This window comes from Triturus cristatus, chromosome 9 (genome assembly GCF_964204655.1).
Source record: "Triturus cristatus chromosome 9, aTriCri1.1, whole genome shotgun sequence".
In the NCBI taxonomy this organism is placed as follows: domain Eukaryota; kingdom Metazoa; phylum Chordata; class Amphibia; order Caudata; family Salamandridae; genus Triturus; species Triturus cristatus.
This window is the reverse complement of record NC_140592.1, coordinates 876673149-876680164: the sequence shown is the minus strand read 5'-3', so window position 1 is coordinate 876680164 and position 7016 is coordinate 876673149. Positions and strand designations below refer to the sequence as shown.

The following is a 7016-nucleotide window of genomic DNA, read 5'->3' as shown; positions in this document are numbered from 1 at the left end:
GATGGTCTTAATATAAGTAATGTGACCTGTTTTAATTATTCTGTTAGGCTTGGCTCAGTTACTTAATATTTAATATTGGTTGTAAAATTGTGTACATGATGCATGAACTCTTATAGTTACAAACCCAAAATAAAGTATTGAATTGAAAAATTGAATAGTAAACACACAACACACAGGTGTGTGTATCTCCGCCTCAAAACTCCTGAGCAGTTTATTATTATGTGTAAGGAACTTTGCGCCCAGGTGTGTCTACCCCTGTGCAGTCAAACCAAAACATAACTTACGATGGACAGACTCAGTAAGGTGCGCCATTCATCGTAGGTACCGTCATCCCTATATAGCGACCCCAAAATCATGTAGCATCAAGCTACTTAAGCATAATGCTGCTATTTTGCTCCCTACATTTTGACATCTACTGTACTTTTATGAGATAGTAATGGTTTTTATCATGTTTTAGTTCTTGGAACAAGCTCATAGCGCTATATACGAATGTATGTCGTTACTTCGCAAACCATTAGTTCACATGTTTTTATTACGATGTTTTTACTTAGTAAATGCCATTACTTCGCAAGTTTTTACTTTGCATGCTTTTAAAACGCAACTGCTGAGAAATGAAATGAAAATGCTTTTACACCGCATTAAATTACTACGCATACCACTACAACGTTTATTAACACTACCCAAACCCTCTAACACTACACTACCCTACACTACTGAAACACCACTACACTACCCTAAACACTAAAACACTACCCCCTACACGACCTTCCCCCTTCCCCCAGTCCGGACCCTGCATTCTAACACTACTCTGCTTGACCCCCCCGACACTACCCTAAACCCTAAAACACTACCCTACACTACACGAACACCACACCACTACCCTAAACCCTAAATCACTACCCCCTGCACAACCTTTCCGCTTCCCCCAGTCCGGACCCTATATTCTAACACTACCCTGCTTGACCCCCCCAACACTACCCTAAACCCTAAAACACTACCCTACACTACACGAACACCACACCACTACCCTAAACACTAAAACACTACCCCCTCATGACCTTTCCCCTTCCCCCACTCCTGTCCCTACACTCAAACTCTACCCTGCACGACCCCCAACGACACTACCCTAAACCATAAAACTCTACCCTACACTACACAAACTCCACAGCACTACCCTAAACCCTAAATCACAACCCCCTGCAAGTCCCTCGCTCTTCCCCCAGTCCGCTCCCTACACTCAAGCTCTACCCTGCACGCCCCCCCACACTTCCCTAAACCCTAATACACTACCCTACACTACTCAAACACCACACCACTACCCTAAACACTAAAACACTACCCCCTGCACATCCCTCCCCGACCGCCAGTCCTGTCCCTACTCCCAAACACTACCCTTCACGACCCCTGACACTACCCTAAACCCAAATACACTACTCTACACTACAAAAACACAACCCTACAATCTAAAAGACTACCCCCTGCATGACCCTAAAAACTACACAGCCCCACCCTAACCCCAAATACACTACTCTACGCTACACAAACACAACCCTACAACCTAAAAGACTACCCCCTGTATGACCCTAAAAACTACACAGCCCCACCCTAACCCAAATACACTACTCTACACTACACAAACACAACCCTACAACCTAAAAGACTACCCCCCTGCATGACCCTAAAAACTACACAGCCCCACTTACCTCTCCCTCCTCGTGGTCCCTCTCTTCTCAGTAAAGCGTGGTTCCTCTATTCTCTCTCAGTAAAGCGTGGTTCCTCTATTCTCGCTCAGTAAAGCGTAGTTCCTCTAGTCTCCTTTTTCCTGCGTCATCAGAGCTGCACATCCTTGTTTGGAAACGGAAGCGACTCCTTTTCCAAACAATGATGTGGATAGCCAGCCATTACAACGTATGCGTTCTAACAACGCTTGCGATGTAACAACTTGCGTAGTAAAGGTACGCGTTGTTACATCGCAAGCGTAGTAACGTTTGTGTAGTAATGGTATGTGGACTAAAAGCCGCGTACAAAGGGTTGATTACCGCTATATACAAGATACCAGGGCTCATATATTCTCCCGCTGGACTGGAGGACCTAGACAGCATAATGGACCCTTTTTAGCACACTTTTAGGTCTTTTTGTGGGTTTTTGCGGCTATTGTTTTTTTCTTGTCCAAATGAAAGGATTGGTTCATAATGTGGGCTGTCATTTGATATTAGCTTAATCCCAACAATTGTTCTTGCATTCTGTAATATCTGTATTTTATTATGTATTTTGACTTATTTTGACCATATATTGTACTGTATTGCATGTTGCACTTGTATGGTCATTGGACCAAAATGAAGTCTATTGATTGATTGACTCACTAAGTAGCTCTCTGAGGCCTGAGTGATAGTAGATAGATGGTGGTAGCTGGAAGTAAGGTGACTAATGGGTGTCCAGAGGCACGTCCAAGGGAGTGGAGGGCTACAGGCTGCACCAAGTTCTGACTTGGCTGCCTCTGCCGAAACCCCTGTTCAACTCCCCCCCCCGCCCCCAGCAAGTAGCACCCTACCGGGTTGCCCCTTGTCACGGGCAGCAGCAGGCAGGAGTCCGACGTTGCTGCCTAATGTCTCTCCTTGCATATTGTGCTCCTGGGTGGTTTGCCTGCTTTATGTTATATATAGCTTTACACTTCTCTTTGTTTTCTGTATTGTTACCCCATTTTTAGGCCTCGCTGAGCCAGCGTGCATGCGCTGCAAGCGAGACATTTAGTAAGGGAGTTTTCAAAGTGCTACCGCTGGCATAGAGCTACAGTGCACGAGGCGTGCACGCGCGCAAAGCAGCCATATGGCTTTACGTCGCTCTCCCTCAGAGCCTCCTCTCCGCCCCCTTCTCTGCTGCTATTTCACACCAGTTTTCTTATCCACATGGCGCACACAGAATTCCCGCTTCTCCCCCCTCACTTCCCCAGATCGCATCTCGGTGCGCACAGAACTCCCGCTTCTCCCCCCTCTCCCCCCCCCCAGATCGCGTCTCATGGCCGCTCGCGCGGCCCATGCTTGTTTTTTTTGTCAGTGCTTGTTTTTTTTGCACATATTGTAATTAGCAGAGGCTTGTATGAGTCGCACCACTCGCGTGCCCTTTCTCTTCCAGTTGTGGCTGCAGCGTTATATTCGTTTTATAATTCTCCTGGAAGGTCAGCCAGTGCTTTAACTGGGCTGGTACTGAATACCTGCACTTCTGAGCAGGAAGGGGTCGAACGAAAAGACAATCTTATTACAAGTCATTAAGTATTTTACCTATTACTAAATACTTGCGGGCAAAATGCGATGTGTTTGGTGAAGTTGTGGTGGTGGTGCTCGTAATCTATTGTTGTTTGACAGGAATGCCTCTTAACTGCTCATTTAGAGAGAGGCTTTGTGTTTTCTGTGAGGCGCAATTAAAGCAATAAATCCCAGTGCTGATTTAATGATTTTGCGCCTGGTCGGACACGTGCCCAGAATGATTCTGCTTGTAGTGAACATAGTAAAGCAAGACATGAAAGTATCTTCCTGTTGCAGGGTATCAAATAACGAGACCGCTGCAGGATAACGTTGGAAACATGTTAATTGTCTCATTATTCACAGGAGCCCACGACCAGGTCCCTGCACCTCCAGAGCAACGGCCCGACTCACTCCAACCGTCCTCTGAAGAGCTGGAACCTAGAACGTCGGCCAGAAAGACACATAGAACTACTACTGTGCGTCTCCTGACGCGGCACGAGATGCCCAGCCACAATATACATATGATACTACACGTCATCCAAGCATATGTTGACTGCGCACCTTTAACAGTATTTACGGATTTCTTGGTGCTGCTACATTGTGAATGCAAATAATTAGGATACGTTTCGCTGTGTTGCCAGAATGCAAGAGCTATGTGGTGTGAAATCACTTTGTTCTGATCTTTTTTCCCATCCTTCTTCTGAGCTACTATGTACAAAATAAATACAAATTTCACAAAAAGCAGCTGTGTTTTAGGGTTATCATGGTTCTGTCAACCTACTGTACAATGAGTTATCAGCCATTCTGAAATTTTCCTTTATATTTCTCAGTGCTGTATTTCTTCATTATAGCTCTCTTAATTGTTTTAATTCTGAAATACTCACTAGTCCAGGTACCACTGGTGAATGACAGCGCTAAAAGCCCCTCCTACCAGCAGACTAGGCACAATAAAAATGTCTACAAAATATGTCAATAGGAAGTTTTCATCGGGGGCGGAGCTTTAAATGAGCCGGGGCTGAAAGCCTTCTTATCTTCATGTTTGTGGGAGGCACATCACCGGAAAATGTCCGATAATGGCAGTGTGCCAGGACGGAGCAGGTTAAAATATGACTGACGATATTTAGGATGTGCTCAACGCTACACAGGGATATCTTGTTCCCACAGCCCGCATTTACTCAGTTACCTGTGATTCTTGTCACTCGTTTTTAGGGAAGGGTGTGTATGGCTTGTTCTCTGGGTTGTATCCCAGCGTCGCCCCATCGCATGGTGTGATCTTAGGCATGCCTGTGGTGTAGGCTTCTCGGCTCACCCGTGTGGCCTCCCCCCACAGTGCAGGGCTGGCCAAGTCTCCAATAGAGAACACATATGGCTTGTGAATCTCGCTGACACGTGAACCTGTTAACCTCCTGTTTGCACATATGTCACAGGCCGGGGGACTTGAAGGCCTCCGAGCTGCTGCGCTTCTGAAAAGCAGCCAGTGATTGGCAGCGCACGCAACACTCATGCTAGCAAAACAAAATACCAAAATGGCGTCCATGTGACAGGGACCGGACAGGCTGGCGCAGCCCCCTACCCCACGCCCTGTAACCGGAGAGCGGACGCTGCTGCGCTCAGATGCTTAGGACAGAATATAGCACCAGAATGGTGGCCTTTATGGTAAGTCGATGTTTACTGATTGTGCTCCTAGTCCCAGCTCACAAACTGAACTTAATGGTGTGATCTTGGGCAAATTGCTTTCTCTTTGTGCCTCAGTTTGCCCTCTGACAATGCTGAAAGTGCTTGGAAACACGAACATCCTAGTTTTAAGGGCTACCATGTAAAATAAACACCGTGGCCCTCTTTAACAGCGGCTCGGTTAATTGTGATATGCAGGCCCGGTTCTAGCGGGTGGGCCAGGCCCAACCAAACAGGAGCCTGGCCCACCCAAACAGGAGCCTTGGCCCTCGCAGTGAGGGCTTGAAGGCAGGCGCGCAAAGCACACGTCGTGTGTGTCACCCCGGGCCGAGACAGCTTCCCGGGCGGGCACACACACAGACCATTTTAGAGATTATCGCAGCGGCACCCGAGTACTTCACAAGTCTTTAAAAGACCATTTACGTGTTAACGAGGCTTTGTTTATTTTTTCACCCCTTCATCTCCACATGGCAAAGGCCACAATGTTCTGCTGCGTGGATATTTCTTTTTCTATGCAGCGCAGGAGAAAAGAAGTTTGTTTATTCCTATTCACCTTTCCTGACCCCTGCAGCTGCTTATCACATCAGGCTGTGACACAAAGTTTGACTAATGGAATAGGTAAGAGAATGTGTTACTATTTGTTTTTCTTTTTAAAATCTGCACATGCCCAGCAGGACACATACTTCGTGAGTGCTTCATTTAAACAGTTATACAAAATGCCCAGATAACGCTGGTGATAAATGATCCTGCTGGGGAGCAATCATTTGTCTGTTAGTAGTTTTTAAATGCAGATGAACTGTATTTTATGTGGAAGCTCAGTGGGTTACTACCTTTGTGACAGAGGTCCTTGTGCTACTTGCAGTTCAGAAGTTACAATCCTAACATAGGACAGTGACCAATGAAATGTCATCAAAGAGCTACATACAAACATGAATGGTATAGTTAGAACTTCTCTTTCTTTTTTTTGTGATATAGTTAGAACTTCCCCAGTCTTTCATTATTCTAATGTTGCTAAAATTTGTATGTTTGGGCAGATATACATTTTTATCAGTAAAGCTGACCCCCCCTGGAATACTCTTTAAATCCTAAGGTTGTGTTTCCCCAGACCAAACCCTCTTAAAATATACTGCCCACCAGTATGGATCTCATGTGATTCATACACCTTGTAATCCTCATTGACATTCCCTGTAGACTGATTTACATACTTGCATGATTCATTGTCTCTGTAAAATGTGTGCGTGGTGTAAAGTACTGACACACACTAGACTGATATGAGTAGCGCTGTACAACAAATGAAATGCATATGAGAGAGGGGCTACGTAAAGATGAGGGGCACTGTTGGAGGGTGGCAGTGAGGGAATCTGCGGAGGAGGTCAATAGGGGAGGGGCTATGGAGCGATGAGGGGCACTGTTGGAGGGTGGCAGTGAGGGAATCCGAGGAGGAGGTCAATAGGGGGAGGGGCTATGGAGCGATGAGGGGCACTGTTGGAGGGTGGCAGTGAGGGAATCCGAGGAAGAGGTCATGGGGTGGAGGGGGGAGCTAGGGAGAGATGAGGGGCATTGCTGGAGGGTGGCAGTGAGGTAGTCTGAGGAGAAGGTCATGTGGGGGATGGGCTACAGAGAGATGAGGGACACTGGTGGAGGGTGGCAGTGAGGGAATTCGAGGAGGAGGTCAATAGGGGGGGCTATGGAGGGATGAGGGGCACTGGTGGAAGGTGGTAGTGAGGGAGTCAGGGGCACTGGTGGAAGGTGGTAGTGAGGGAGTCTGAGGAGGAGGTCAATAGGGCGAGGGACTATGGGGAGATGAGGGGCACTTGTGGCAGTGAGGGAATCTGAGGAGGAGGTCAATGGGGGGGCCATGGAGGGATGAGGGGCACTGTTGGAAGGTGGTAGTAAAGGTTTTTTTACAGAGAAAGAGGTTATTGGTGTGGCGCCCAAAAAGATTTTCACATCTGCGCTGAAGCCGGCCCTGTCATGGCCTTTCTGTTTTTGTTTATTTAATTAGCAGTCGGGTCATAAGGGCTACTGTGGAACATACTTTAAAGTGCATGCTAATTATATTTACCACTATATTCAATGTTTTAAGTTCGAAGGTGATTT

The 7016-nt window shown here is 46.7% G+C and overlaps 1 long non-coding RNA gene across 1 annotated transcript in view; it reads left to right on the top strand.

The window, feature by feature from the left end:
• Positions 1-4790: 4790 nt before the first annotated feature.
• LOC146798994 (uncharacterized) overlaps positions 4791-7016 on the top strand; it is a 347593-nt gene continuing 345367 nt past the window's right edge. The window contains exon 1 of the long non-coding RNA XR_014969228.1: positions 4791-4898. This is a non-coding gene — a long non-coding RNA (uncharacterized LOC146798994). The remainder of the gene's footprint in view (positions 4899-7016) is intronic.